This window comes from Planococcus citri, chromosome 4, assembly GCF_950023065.1.
Source record: "Planococcus citri chromosome 4, ihPlaCitr1.1, whole genome shotgun sequence".
Taxonomy (NCBI): Eukaryota; Metazoa; Arthropoda; class Insecta; order Hemiptera; family Pseudococcidae; genus Planococcus; species Planococcus citri.
The window spans coordinates 45,380,628-45,397,307 of record NC_088680.1 but is presented as its reverse complement, the minus strand read 5'-3'; the positions used below and the strand labels follow the sequence as shown (position 1 = coordinate 45,397,307).

Genomic DNA, 16,680 nt, shown 5'->3' with positions numbered 1-16,680 from the left:
TTAATCTGGTCGACAATTATCGTCTATGTAGAGTAGTAATTACGCTCTTATACCTACTTATAATGTAATTATCATTTATGATACATTGTACGTACTTATAGTACGTAGGTAAGTACACTTGGGTAAAGTAGTATGTACCTATGATATAATCTAGCCATCGATGATACGGGTTTATAGTACTAATAATGAATCATAAATTTATGAAAATTTTATTACTCGTACCTACCTTGGATGCGAATAAATTTCAAATTTAAAAACTACTTTGGACAGGATTTGGGTCGGTATTATGTTACTATGCTACCTATACTTAGGTCGTATTTGTAAATACGCACGTGCTGCTCGAGTTTTTATCCTTAATTTTCTACTACATATACCTACTATAAGAGAGTTTTTATATCGCGTTTAAAGTATCAACTACCATTTGTACCTACCTACCTTCGTATATGTAACGTACCTATAATAAGTATTACTTATCTATGATTTACGTATGGAAGTCCAAATACCCATATCTTTTTTTATGGTTCGTTGAACTGAAAATGTGAAATAATGAGCTGACAATTTCTACATTTCAACAGTAATTAGCTACCTATATACATTTTACAAATCAATCGTTATTTTATACTTGAGAATATTTTTTAAAAAAATTGATTCAGGTATGTACTTCTGAAAATTTGATTTTTCATTCTCATTGGAATTATTTTATCAATCACATAATTAATAATTTACTCAAATGACACTCTTGAAATTTTTCAATTATCACCATAAGACTGTCCAATGAGCCCCAGCAGCCAAAATTGTAGCCTATAGGTGATAAGTTCGTTTTTTGAGCTTTCTAGAGCATTTTGAAATTTCTGGAGAAATTTGAAAAATTGCTGGAGGCTCCAGAATGGCCTAAAACTGATCGTTTTCGAAGTTGGTGGATATGAATTGTAGTAGGTACCTACCTAATGCAAATTTATTCACATTGCAATTCATTTTATGTGGGGAAAAAAATATCAAAAAGTTGAAAAATCAATATAAAAATAGTTTTTTCAAGTTTTTTTTAAATTTTCAAAAATTCTTCAAAAATTTGAAAATGAATTTTGGCACTTTAAATTTTTTACGAGGGCACCTATCTACAAGGCCATCTCGACTCAAAAACAATGATAATTAAATCGTTTTTAAGTCTCCAGTGAGTTTTCAATTATTTTCTCTTGCTTTTTGGGAAGGGCAAAAAATGAATTTTATGTAGTACCTATCTACATTCTATGTAATAAAATTGGTTCGAATCATTGGAGTTTTTTGAGCATTCTCTCCATTTAAGGGATTGCTGCCAAATTTTATGGTTGTCAGTGTTAATTTAAAAGTGAGTTTGAGTAAGCAAAATTATTATAACAATACTTACGTAAGTTTTTTTTTTAGAACTGCCTCATAACAAACATCTCTAGAAGATTTTTTTGAAGGGGAAGGGGATAGAGAAGCATAGACAAGATAGGTACACTAAGAATTCAAAACATGTGGTCAGGCTTTAAATATAAATACCTCTTTTCGCCCAATTATCATTTTTTTTTTCGCAACTGCTCATGGCAATATTGCCCATTTAGTTAATTCGAGTCTTTAGAGAAATTTGGAAATTTGACGTTTCCAGAGATAGTAGAAAGCTACCTGAAGGTTCCAGAATGGCCTAGAACTAACAGTTTTCAAAGTAAGGAGAGGGTAGAAGGCGGTCTCGAACTGAAGTAATTATTTTCATTGGCTCAATTTGTTCAAAAAATGAACTTTCATGAAAAAGTTTAAAAAATCGTCATAAAAACAGCTTTTTGATTTTTTTTCAATTTTCAAAAATTCTTCAAAAATCCAAAATGAATTTCAGCATCCGAAATTTTGGTTACGAGGGGTTTCAAAACATGCTCTTTCGATTTAGTTTGTTTCGTTCCGTTTAAAAAGTTTCTTTGTGAGTTTTTCAAACACTTGAAACATTTTTGAATGATAAAGTTTGAGAAAATTGAAAAACTTATCAATGGATTTTGTGGAAAAATTGGATTTTCACTGATATAAATGATACCTACATATAAATCTTGTAGGATGTAGGTCAATAATGAACATGAATTTGCCCTCGAGAACTTTTGAATGAATAGGTATTTGCACGGAAGATGGGTATTATCAAGAACCTTCGTTAAGAATCCTATACCCTTATTTTTGAGATATTTATCCCTTTTTCGAAAATATTAAAAAAATAAACAGCGTAACTTTACATCAAAAACACACGGGAAAAACGTTATAAATGGACAAATTGCCTATCTTTAAAATTTAAGGGGCCACCGAGCTTTGAAAAAAAAATGAGAAAAACGTATTTTTGACTCTAGGAATGGGCAGTACTTTAGAAAATAAACAAATGTTGTCATTACGAATTATTGCCTAACTTTGAAATTGAAGGGGCTAGTAATATTTCAAAAAAAAAAAATTGAGAAAAACCTGCTTTTGAGCTTGGGAATGGATAGTACTTTTGAAAATAAACAAATTCTGTCATTATGAATTTTTGCCCAACTCTGAAATTGAAGGGGTCAGAAATATTTTAAAGGAACATTTATTTTAAACGAAACAAATATTTATGGCCCCTTCAATTTCAAAGTTAGGCAAAAATTCATAATGACAAAATTTTTTTATTTTCCGAAGTGAAGTGCTACGCATTCCCAATGCCAAATTTACATTTTTCTCAATTTTTTTCCAAAATTTGGTAGCTCCTTAAATGTCAAGGATAGGCAACCTCCTTATAACGTTTGTTTCAAGTCGTACCCCCGGTAACATCAAAATCTGAAATTTCGATATCCACTCTCCAGACACCCTGTATATTGAAAAATATATTTTGTCTTTACCTATCTTTAAAACTCACACTCTTCGGAAAAATCGATCGATAAGTCGATATTCTGATACCTATCGATATTTTGAAATCGCATTGCAGCATACACAACTTCAGTACATCAAAAGGGATCGGTGAGTTTTATTTGCTGTGTTAAAATCGCGATGAAAGAACCCAACGTATTAAGTAAGTCTTCGGCCATTTCGTACTCATCGGTCTAGAAGCGTTATTCAAATCGTTGTCTCTGTATAGCTTTTGGTCCTGGTACATATCTGGGTATAAGAAATATGACGAACGGCGGCGTATCCTAGCGACCATTTCCGTATCATTGAATTCGAACCTCTTTCGAATGCGAGGCTCGATGTCGGTCGCTGCGTCGCACATCGCGTTATATTTTCGCAACATTAATTCCATTCGATATCCCTTACGATGCAGGCAACGCTTATATGGGAGTACGGTCCAGTTTTTCAAAATGATATACATTTCTGTTGTCTCGCTCACACTTTTCTCTTTTTGTTGTGTTTTATAAACCAGTATAAGTGAGGTCTTGGGTACGCCTACGACTTTTCTAGCTCAAAGGGAGGTCATTTTGCATGCTCTCCCTTTAATTTAACGCTAGGTATTTTCATTATGATCTCCATTAAACGTTTTTTAAGCACAAATGACCTTCCTTAGTATCTATAGATCTACTATGAAAATTCCTACTTGTGTGTTTCTTAGAATGGTAAATTAAGGCCTCCCTTCGACAGGGGTTTTCCAGTTGATGTTTTAGTCGTAGTAGTCGCTTAGTCAATCTGTTATACACAGGGACCTCCCTTGTGCAAGCGGTGTCCAAGACCTCACTTCGACCGATTACTAAACCAAGGTGTGATCATTATCAAAATGGACTATTTGCCAAAAATACAATCCATTCTCCATTCATAATCCGTAGCCTAAATACATATAGTAAATACGATATGTGAAAAACTTCACAGCTTGATAGATATAGAGGTACGACTTAATATGTAGGAATCATTGCATACCTTACAGTCATAGGTGTAGTATAGAATGATATTCCTCATCCTCATACGTACAACTGTATACACAGGCCTCTACCTTTATGTAGACCTTTTAACACCTGGAATTACGTATCAAATTCGCATTAATTTCACCTCGTTTGAATTACCAGATACATTTTAGTCGTCTAAACCTATAGAATTTACGATAACGAGGCACTATTTTGTCGCGCTTAATTTAAAAACCGATATTAAACTAAGCAAAGGTGAGTTTTGTATGCTTCGCAGCTCGACTTTTGCGAAATGATGAAGTATTATGGCGATGTAATGCGCTATTTACGATGGAATTATTTCATCGTTTTTGGCTCGAATATTTACGACGTGGCAGGAATTACGATACGTGTGTACGATTTGGTGGTTAGTTTACGTGCGAGTTTTTAGCGAACACGAGATACCAGCATGGTTGTATTATTTTTGAGTTTTAGCGTCGACCGAGCTAAAGGGGACGGGGGAATTCGGTTCGGGTAATTTTTTTACTCGTGTTTCCTGATGTCTGTATTGATTGCGGTGGTGCATAAATACGAGTATATACGATGAATGTGTCATGTAAATGTGTGCGATGGTTTACAATGTATAAAAGGATCAGTTCCAAGTAACTGACCGAGATAATTTATTGTTTGTACACACTGCAGCAAAAAAAAACGAAGTTGAAAATTTAAACATGAGTGATTTTATAGTTGATGGAAAATGCGAACGATTTCGGGGAGGGAGAGGGGATTGATCTTTGTTTGTACTGCATAGGTGACACCAGTTGAAAGGGAAAACGAAAAGTAAGATTTTTTGAAAGTTATGTTGCCAAAAAAACGAGATTTTCGATATTTTTTGATAGTTTTGATAGTTTTAATGAAAAGCAAGATCTTTTTGGTGGTTTTGGTCAAAAAAGTAAAACATTGTTTACTATTTTAGCAAACAAAAAAAAAACAGTTAAAACTTTTTATCAATTTTTAGCGATTTGGGCTAGTTTTTTTTGGAATTTCACAAAAAAACATAAATGGAAAATTTTTTCAAAAAATAGAAAACTTATGGCAATTTTTGGAAAAAAGCTAGCTTTTTGGCAGTTTTGTAAAAAGCAAAATTATTTGGTAATTCTGAAAAGAAGAAAGACTTTGAAATTTTCTGAAAATTTTGACCAAAAGAACAACATTTTTCACAACTTTAGCAGCTAAAAAAAATCACAACTTTTTCATAATTTTTAGCAGTTTTTTTGCAAGAAATCAAATTTTTTTGGAAAGTAAAACTTTTTCGAATTTATTTTAAAAAAGGAGTTTTTTCAAAAAATTAAAGGACCTTCCCATTTGTAGAAATTTTATACGAAATTTCCTGACGAATGAGCCCAATATCATAAATTGAAAACTACTTTTTGGCACTTAGGTCCCTTTGAATTCAAAATTTCATTTCTACCATGATTCTTCTTGTAAATCCCTGTAAAAAAAAGACTTTTGACACAGGTTAAATTAAGTAATGTTTTGAACTGAATTTTTTTTCAAATCAAAACGAACTAGTTCAATTAGGTGCTTATTAGAAATCAATCTGAATCAACTTGCAAAAAAACTGTCCTTCAGATGGTCACCCATTTGCACCTGAACCGGTCACTAGGTACATCTTTCTATAGGTACCAATCCCAGCAACTTGTTGTCTCGAACATATCCATTGGCTGACGCTTTATTTCTCTCACCAATCAAGGCGAGTGGATAAATTTGAAGAAAATGATCCCCCATCGTGAAATTTTTGGTCAGTTGATCGAGTTCGTATGGCACACAAAGCATAAAATAAGCTCACTCGATCCAAAAAAGAAGCAAAAAAAGACCAAAAAAAAATATAGTAAAACCCCGACGCAATTTTAAACATCGGAAACGAGGGAATAATTTGAAAATAAAACTAGCGACTTGAGTCGGGTAAAAGTTTGTGTTTTTTTGTGTATTTTTGTATGTGTGTTTTTTTTATTTATTTATTTCGATAACGTTTCGCGATACCGAAAAGTCGCAATAACCCAACCTCCCGGGGGCTTCCAACGGAAGCCGAACATAAACTAAAATACCTATTTCAAAGTGAAAAGGAAAATGTTGCAGAAGATAATTCACGGTTCATGAAGCAGCAATGGCTCAAGCTTACAAATGGAAAACGGGTCGGAAAAACGTGTTTTCCTGGTCTCCAAACAAAATGGCGGATCTCTGATGAATGTTTTTCTTTTACTGTGTATTTACGCTCCATTAAATTTCCAATTTCACCTTAATGGCTTAATGTTGTTTTACCTATCTGGTTGCTTCGGTTGGTACAGTTAAAGATACAAAACAGATGCCAGCAGTCGAGTTTAATTAACTCCTTTAATAGCTTTTCTCCCTTACGATGCTCGCGTCGTTGTGTTTTCTGTTGCTTGCTGGTGCCTTTCTTTTTTCTCTCTGTCTCTCTCTCGCTCTGTACCAAACTCCTCATCACTTAGCCCCTTTACAGCATTACGTGTATGTGTGTCTCGCTATGCGAACAATTTCCAAAAAAGAATTTCACGAGACGTTAAATTTTTTTCAAATTCTTTAACGTTTTTGTATCTATCCATGTAGACTATATATACGAAGCAGTTCGTAAAATTTTATTCGAAATGGAGAAAAAAATTACTCCGAAGTGGATTGTCGTAGTTGTACGGAAAATAACGAACATCCGAGTCCAAAGTGCTGATTTATCTACAAAGTCGTAGGGGGCCTTTAACACGGTAGCTGTTGGAATTACATTTTTGGACATTTCGACGAGTATTGTTTATGAACTGCATAGGTATGCTTCGACCAACCAGCCTATAATTTTCACCCACAGAGGTATATCCTTATAGATGAAAATTTTCTCGTACTATATTTTTATTACCAGGTCGTTAAATCTGACGTAAATGAACTCGTCGTCGTCAGCAACAGCAGCGGCCATCTCTTGTATAAATAAATTTCTCCAAAAGATAAAAAAGAAAAAAAATAATACAAAGAGGCAAAAAAACAGTCTCGTTATCGATTAACTCGATGGTAATAATTTTTAAATATTGGCCCATTAAAGCGAACGTTTAATAGTTATAACTTAATTCACGCAGAGATATCAGAAAGAACCGCACACCGAGTTTATTATAATATTTCACCTTATAACTCGAATATCTATACGAGATGGTCTAAGCGTGGTTAACGCCCATGGAACATTGCCAGTTATATGACTTATTAACGGTTCGATGCTTAATCTGGCGAAGCCCGTTTAATACTCTTTAATATTCTGTGATAAAGGAAATCTCGAATCTAATAAATTTGTAACGAGCCAGCACATAGCCATGCGGCCATTTAGCTATTCTTCTTATATACCTATGTATGTATGTACCATAGGTACTCTTATTCTCCCTGTATATATTTTTTTTACGAGTGCAACCATCGCATAGTCGCTTCTTCTTATGTACTGTATATTTTCGTGCGATAAATACTTATACCTCGAAAACAGGGCGTTTTATGGCCGGCTACTTAAGTACTAAATGCGTGGGTTCGAGGTGTGCATTACGACCTATGTGTATTGAGCGTTAATGGCTTGCGGATGAAGTGCTTTATAGCCAAACAAACGTACAAATTATGTAAACGTATGCGTAATGTATCAGCATTGGCAATTTGAAACCATTAATTGCGTTTCCCCCCTTTTTTTATACTGCAATAGGCAACGAGATTCATTGATTTGATGGAAGGATTGTGGAGAGTTAAATTCGCACAAATGTTGAGAAGATACATCTAATGGTTAGATCGTTTTGTACGCATGAACTTGTAAGAAGATAATCCTCGTTCTAGATGTAATTTGAGAGATATAAGAGCGAGCAAAAGAGGATTAGGAGTCAGAAGTCAAGATTTTATTGCGTGAAAAGCGTAGGATGTCTAAAAGTAGGTACACTTACAAGAGAGCAGGGACAGATATGGGCGATTTTTTTTTAGGCCAGAGGGAATTTTTGAACAGGGACTCGCTGATTAGTGTGGATTTGTCGAAAAACGGTATGATTGATGAGGGGGAGGAGGTGGTGATAATTTCCAAAAGTGCTTTATAAAGCAGCATTTTTTACTTTAATATATCTTCCTTTTCCTCATTTCCCTAAAAATCTTGAAAAATGAAAAATTTCACAAGTATACTTACTTAGGTATTGCTTTTCAAAAATTTTGTCAGAAAAAATTTATTAAGGTATGTATCTTATGTATAGAGTTGGAATTTCTGTGTAGAAATATGGTAAAAATATGCAATTTTTCACCTAAAATCAAAAAAATTCGCAAAAATTAACCATACTATGCAAAAAATATGCAAAAATATCAGTTTGAGTGACGTACGTTCTAAAAAGGGGGTTTCAATCTCAAAAATGTGAAAACTGTCAATTTAAAACAATAAAATGAACGCAGTAATCAAAAAATTAAATTAGCAAACAAGCCATTTCGTAATAATAAATTCAGTGCTTTAAAATTCATCATAAAAAAATTGTTGTGATTTTTTGAAAAAAGTCTTGAAAATGTAATATTTTGCAACATTTTTATAAAATGTGCAAAAAAATGCCAGAAAATGCTCAAGTATGCAGAAATCTGCTAGTTTTTCCCCTAAAATATGTTTAGTATGAAATTTGGTCTAAAATATGCGTTTAAAGTTTTGGTAATGTGAATAGCTGAGAGTCAAATTTTTAATGGATGAAAAATTATGCTGAAAACTAAATTTTGAAGTGTTTATGACCTCCTTATGCAAAAATTGGACCTTTTTTGGAATTTTTATGCAATTTTGTGGAAGTTAGGAAACATTGTATTTTGATAAGAATAGAAAAAAATACCTTTTTTCATAGGTACTTTCTTTTGCACTTATATCGAAAAATAAGCCCCTTAGAAAAAAACTAACGATATTACGACGATTGGAAATTCAATTCTCTTCAAATTTTCCTCAACTTTATTTTTCTGTAAAATACTTCGTCCCGCCTCCAGAAAGCTTTTAAAGTATTGAGCGCTCATTTTGGAATTTTTATGCTCAAGTTTTACTGATCCTTCTTTAAATTTAGGTAATTTTAAACATGTTGAATTTAATTTTTTTTATTAAATTTTAAAAAAAAAAAATGAATTTTGACAAATTTTGTTTGAATTTTATCAATTTACCTACATATATTAATTATGTTTTGATGATTTTGGTGCTTTTTACGTACTTTTGTCATTGAATACATATTAATAATGTTTTATGCGATTTTGCTAAAGGCCAAATTTTATCAATTTTTGATCACATTTCAAGCATGTTTTCACGAAGTTTCATGTAAATTTTGCCAAGTTTTACAAAAATTTTATCAGCTTTTGGCAATTTTGAAAAACATTTACTTTTCAATTATCTTATGCAATTTTTCAATTGTCTCAGCGATGTTTTGTGCAGTTTTTACAAAATTTTATCGAATTGCATATTGTTGAATTTCATCAGTTTTTTTAATTTAAGTATCATGATTTCAATAATTTTACAACATTTTTTAGCACGTTTTAAAGTTTTAACGATATTTTAAGCAATTTTTACAATTTTATACAAAATGTGGCGAAGTTTCATCAGTTTTAATTTTTATAATTTTTAACAATTTTAATGAGATTTTCCTGTTTTTATATACTTACCATTTTAATAAATTTTCAATCGTGTTTCATGCAGTGTTTGCAAAGTTTCCCCAAATTTTACCAAAGTGTTATCTTTAGTACATACATAATTTATGATTTTTATGCTTTTAAAGTTGTTTTTAATGTCATTATAAAAATATTTCTACAATAGATATCTATTTGTAATTTGTAAAAACCTTTCTTCAAAGCTCTTTTTCAACCATGTAAATAGGTACCTACTTTTTTCACCATTCATCAGAAAAAGCCAGTGGAATTATGTAAAATATACTAGAAAACTTAATAAAATGCTATAAAACCGCTGAAAATGCATAAAAGTTGATCAAATATTGGAAACGTGAGGAAGATCCCCCACTAAAAGCATCTAAAATATCAAAAAAGCTTTCAAGATGGCAAAAAAATCAATAAACCATTTTTTTAATTTAATGAAATTTTGTAAACCTCGAGTACTTATGGTACAATGGTACATGGAATATCACCACCACCCCCTCCCCCTCTCCTTGTAGAAAAAATATTTGAGGAGGTGGATAGCAAAACGCAATAACTCCATTTTTGGGTTTTTTTGGGAAATTACGAAAAATTGTCAGGAGGGGAAGGGTGGGTGGTCGAGTTCCGAAATTGGTGTCAAATGAAAGGGGAAGGTGCCACAAATAAAATTTCCACTCAACTTCAAAATTTCGGTCACCTGGGTAAGCACAGTGAGCAAAAGAAAAAAAGTTATTGCGCGTTTTGAACGCAAATTTTTTTTTTGGTGTTTTTCTGCAAAAAAACGTATTTTTTATTTGAAAAAATTGAAAAATTATAGAAAAAAAGTATGTTTAACCGAAAATTTTCAATAAAAAGCTGGAATGCGAAATTCAAACAATTCCTGTGTGTGATATGGCATTCAGAGAGTGGCAACGAAAGCACAATTTTTTAAAGTAACTCCTACCCAACGATTTTCAGTACCCATCCGATGAAAAAAAAACAGTGTTACCACATCTGCGCAACTGAAATGTATAAAAAGTAGTGGAGTTATTGCGTTTTGCAAACAAAATCTCATTTTTTAATGCATTTAGCTCTAAAATCAGACTTGTTTTCCTCGATTGCGCTATGATATTCAACTGATGGACAAAATCTGACACCGGGAATGGATTCCCCGTTGAATTTCACATAAGGATAGATATCAAACTCAATTTTCGTAATTTTGGAGTTATTGCGTTTTGCTATCCACCTCCTCATTTAATGTTGCCAACAATTAATGAAACTTCAGCAAAGCGTGATAAAAACTGCACGAAACATCCTAAAAGTATTCGGATTTCAAAATTGTACAAAAAACATTGGAAAACGCTTCGAAATTGATATAATCTCAAGAACATAATTCGAGCGAATAAAACTAAAATCGTCTTAAGATTGATGGTTTTTTCTACCAATTAACGTTGTTTTTCAAGAATCATTCCCAACAAATTTGCATTCAGAAAACAGCCTTATAAGGGTCACGATTCGCCACACGTCTAACGTTGTTTCACAAAAATCACCTCGAATAAAAATCTATAGGTATTTATAAATATGTACCAGGTTTCATTCTTCGTGTAACTTGCAGCCAATTCAATATTTTGTAAAAATAATTACAGTAAATTGTACCTACCACTTTTGAATTGAATTGTGAGTTGCCTGCCCTATTATTTGAGAAAGCTATAAAAGCGAGAAAGAATTTACTCATTTTAATATCTACTCAATAGAACATAAAAAATTATAAAAATATTATCAATGGTGTGAAACTTCCATTCACCGATAAATTGTAGGTACTCCATGATATGTCGTTACGACCATTTTAGTACCATCCTTACTAAATCCTCCTCCATTGCTGACAGAATACAGAATATAATGCACATTGTACAATGACGCAAAACAATAGCTTTAAATTTCATATTTCTCATACACAACCAATCATCACCACATTTTATATATTTCAGCAAAAAAAGAAGGTAAAAAAAACCAACCCTTGATTAGACATTTCACAGGAGGCTCCCTGCGATCAAATTCACTCCATCATGACCACTGTGATACGAATAAAGGCTAAAGCACTCGAAAAAGCTGTCCCATGTCGCTCTGCGGTCAACACACGCGCGTTTTCATCTATTGTCATCCGAATATATAAATATGGCACTAGCGCACGGTACCCTACCCCACCCTAGAAACAATCGAAAAATAATTAAAAGCTAGAAAAAATCACCCTTCGTGGGAACTGATATGATAATACAACCCCCTGGTCAAAGTTTCCATTTATGCCACGCGTACTCAAAAAGTCATGGTTGAGCTGCCGGAAAACGAAAATTAAATTAAATTATTTGATGCCTTTTTCCGTTTGTTTATGTATCTTTTTAGTTTAGAAGACCCCGGTTGATTATTTTTGGAAAATCTCTGTATACGCAAATATTTTCTATCATGCTGTGTAAATGAAACGTTTGTTTTGTTGTTTGAGGCAACGACAAATTTTTCTTACATAATATAAGTTTATGAGTACCCACGTTCATATTTGAATGGGGTTCAATCGTTCATCGTTCGCGTTATAGTGAGCAGTACACCATAACTATACAATATGAGAGTATCTCGGTACAATATACTGTATTATGGAGAACGAGAAAAAAAATATATAAAATAGGGAGCGTGAACGAACCACCGTTCAACATATTGATATATAATATCAGCAATAATGGCGAATCTATGTTTACGATTTAGTATTGTATACACGAGTGCGGTTTAATATATAATATTTTTTGACGTTTTTAGGAGCAGTGAATTTTGAGAAGAGAGACTTGACCTATATGCCATATAGCATAAGCCTAACCAAAGTATTAGAGTGAACTGCAAAGTACTATACAGTTCAAATTACGTCACAATCGCTCGTAATCGATAAATTTTATACACGACGAACAGATACTATAGAAAAAATTTTCTTCTACGAAGAATTTTCATCGAGAACAAAAAAAAAGAGGTATTATGCGCTAATTACACGCTCGTTATACAGCTCGTAAAAATTTAACTACCAAATAAACGATTAACTGTTCCGTTTTATGACGCATAAACATCAAAATAAAGAGCAAAAAGAGTGATTTTTATTGCCCCTTGTTTGAGTGTTGCGCGCTTTCATTCGGCTTTTATAGTCCAAATCACCGCACTCGTGTTCAAGGGATCATCGTTTTTTAGACACGAACAGGTTAGGTTCTTGAATTAATTATCTAAACGTTAAAGCTACGCAGATAGGGTTTGGAAATTATGTCGCATAGATTTGACTCACCTATGGAAATTTTTCGCAAGTTGGGTGCCCATTTTGGAGAAAATTTTCGGCCTGTGAGTCGGATGATTGATTGTTTGGAAATTACGGCGTTTTAGTGCTGTTTTTGCAACATTTAATGTACCGGTAATCTTGAGAGCTCTGAAATGAATGAAAATTACTTATTTTATTAATGACATAGGTATCGATATTTTTTATTTAAGTATGAAAATTGAAGCAGAACATCGTGGAAAAAATTACAATTAGATAAATAGGTAGATAATAAAAATTGCGGAATTCGTTAACGATATCCTATAATGTACATAGGGGTGAGAAATACAGCCAGAGAAAGGGGGCCCGGTGAGTGGATGTCAAAACTTCAGATTTGGATATAACCAGGTACGAGACTTGAAAAAACGTTATTACATATGAGCAAGTTTTCTATGTTTAAAATTTAAGGGGCAACCGAGCTTCGAAAAAAAAAACTGAGAAAAACTTATTTATTTTTTGATCTTGGGAATGGGTTAGTAGGTACTTTAAAGAATAAACAAATTTTGTCATTACATGGAATCTAGTACGGATTTTTTTTTTTAAATCACTACTTTTTTCACTACCTTTTTTAAACAACATTTTCAGAGACCTTTACTCGACCCCCCCCCCCTGCTCCAGTTACACAAATTAACAGGGTGTCCATTATTTTTGCCAAGTCATTTTCCCTGACTTTTGTAGATTTCCCAAGATATTTTTCTCTCATTTTCTATACATACTTACCCCGTACCTTAATTTAGAGAAGTTGTCGGGGGGGGGGGGGATTTTTTTCATAAGTTTCTCTTCAAACTGACTGAGTCGAGAGCTTTTGAAAATGTTTATTTCAAGATGCCGAAAAACGAGCTAATTTTTTGGTTTTCAAAATTTTAGAATTTGAATGATGTTTTTTGAAGGAAGTTTATTTTGAAAAAGAAAATAGAACATACCCAAGCGAGGGCGAAAGCTCTTGAATATTTTGTATTTCACGAGGCATAAAAACGGTTTTTTTTTGGTGAAAAGTTTATTTTTTAGTTTTAAATTTCAATTTTTTAAAATAAATTTTTCATTTTGATGTTGAAACAGAAAAAAACAAGACCGAGCGAACTGGGGGCAAAAGTCTTCGAAAATTTGTGAACTGAGAAGTGAAAAATAATGCTTTCCTCTCATCACAGGCCCATATCCGAAGTTTGCAATTGATCGTTATTTCAAAATTCCAGGGATTTTTCGTGAAAATTACAAAATTTCCTGACATTTTCAGACCGACCAATTTCCCTGACTTTCCCATGCTTTCATAGAAGAATGGACACCCTAATTCACAAAGTCAAATTTTTCATAGGGAAATTTTCAAAAAAAAAAAAAAAATGAAATTGGAAGACAAATTGTGTTTTTTATTTTAAATCAAAATAATTATAATGAAAAAACAATACAAACGAACACATTGATGAATTTTTTTCATTTTTTCACTACCTTTTTAACTAAATTCACTACTTTCACTACCCATTTTTAAAATCACTACTTTTTCACTACTTTCGTAACCTGTTAGATACCTACCCTGCATTATGAATTTTTGCCTATCTTTGAAATTGAAGGGGCCAGAAATATTTTTTTCTTTTAAAATATTTTTGGCCCCTTCAATTTCAAAGTTGGGCTAAAATTCATAAAGACAAAATTTGTTTATTTTTCAAAGTACTGCCCATTCTCAAGGTCAAAAGCACGTTTTTCTCAATTTTCTCTTTTGAAATATTTCTAGCCCCTTCAATTTTAAAATTAGGCAAAAATCAATAATGACAAAATTTGTTTATTTTCCAAAGTGCTACCCATTCCCAACATCAAAAATACATTTTTATCAATTTTTTTCAAAGCTCGGTTGCCCCTTAAATTGTAAATATAGGCAACCGTGTCCATATAACGTTATTTCTCAAGTCGTACCCCCCCCCCACAATTTTCTCACTCATTCTCATTCTCCAAAAATTCGAGTCGTAAAAAAAAAACATTTTGCATTCATTCAGTTCCCAAAAATTACCTGAATGTAAGTACTTGAAAGGCTCGAACTCCAAAGGTCAAGACTACACAAACATGCCTATTTTCAGTCTCCTGATTTTGACGGAGGAAAAAAGTTGCGATTTTTTTTCAACGCCCATTTTTTAAAACCTGTCCAAATTTTGGAGCTATAATTTAAAATGTTGAAAAAATTCTGAAAACACACTTATTTTTCTTGTATTTCTTACTATGAAGTTTTCATCATGAAATTCACAAAAACAGGGAGGCGGAGAATGAAGTAGGGGAGGGGGGGGCTAAAAAACCTCAAAATTGCCGTCAAAGTGTAAAATTGACAAATATTGTATGACATATTATTTCATACGGTTTCAAGGGCTTTGAATGTGAATAACTATCACCTTAATTTTCTGATATGACACGTTCAACGCCCCATATAGGGGCAGGGGCATCCAAATTTCTTGAAAATGGGAAAAAATCGTATGATATAAGTATGGTTTATCAACAAATATCGATTAATTTTTTCAATTTAGTCCCTTCAAAGCCACCTCAAATTAAATAAACAAAGCAATCGAAAAGTTTTATTAATTTTTTTCATTTTTGTAGAAATTTTAAGAGCCAATTGTGACCTTGGAGGGATCGAATAAAAAATTTTGTTGATATCTGTATTTTTTCAATTTTCAAGAATTTAGAAGCCAATATGGGGTGTGGGGAAGGCCCATATATGAAAAGTAAGTTGATATTTCCTGTGTCACAAGATATTTGACACTTTTTTTTTAGCATTTTGGCCAAAATTCTGGGGCTCTGTACCCTCGTAGTTTTGCTAATTCCATCACGAAAAGTTCATAATTATAAATATCATAAAATAATAATATGATTCCTGAATTTTTTTCAAACCGAGCTGATTTGACACAGAATGACCAAATAAGTAGGATTAGAATTTTAAAAAAACATTAAAATGTCTTTACAATAGAACCACTCTATCATGAAGCTCTCAGTTTTGCTCATACATTTTTTTAAAGGTTCAGATTAATTTCTCAATTGGTTCAAAACTCACATTTCTTCTAATAATCCCTCTCACAAATCATTAGTCAAATTCAAATTTCATATTAATTTATTCAAACCCTAAATCATATTGATCGAATTTTTGAGATTAATTTTCAAAAAATTGAAAATAATCGCAAGTTTTTCAATTTAAGTACGTACGTATCTGTTCAATAGATAACAAAAAATCATCCCAACAAACAAATTAATGTAAGAACCCGCACAAAAAAAAGAATAAGAATATAAAAAAAAACTCCCATCAATAAAATGAAGACTTTTCAGCACGAGCCAAAAACCTACATACAAGAGCATTCAACATAACAAACACATCATAAAATTTTTTACGAGCACTCGTCATTAAATACCGATTAAAACTCCTTTATTATACCTACCTATCCAAAGTCTCTTTACCTTCCTTCGATTCAACCCTTCCAAACTCGACACGAATTTCTACCAAATTCGATTCGTCAAACGTCGTAAAAATTAGCAGCAAAAAAGTACAGACGAGGAAAAAAATTCAATCTAGTGCGAATTAAATGTCAATATAAAAATGCCGATATAAATTTACGGCGGCTTTCGCCTTTTAAAGGAATGAGCTGTAAAAGGCATTTAAAGGTAAAAACCCAAGGGCGAGGTTAGATACTAAACTGTTTAAGATAGATAAAATAAACATCAGTAATAAACATTCAGTTATAGCGAGTAAACGTTTGCTTTGATTACCACTCAAACGATCATAAAAACTATTCAGAGGGTTAAAACAGCGTTGTACAGAACCTCTTCAAGTGAATTTTCCCTTCGCCGTTGTATTCCGCTATAAACCAAAGAACCTCTATACCTATATAGTTAAAGGTTACC

General features: G+C 32.6%; 1 long non-coding RNA gene across 1 annotated transcript in view; it reads right to left on the bottom strand.

Moving 5' to 3' along the window:
• Positions 1–16,680, bottom strand: part of LOC135844908 (uncharacterized) — a 613,622-nt gene that overhangs the window by 59,553 nt on the left and 537,389 nt on the right. The window contains exon 8 of the long non-coding RNA XR_010558666.1: positions 12,784–12,921. This is a non-coding gene — a long non-coding RNA (uncharacterized LOC135844908). The remainder of the gene's footprint in view (positions 1–12,783; positions 12,922–16,680) is intronic.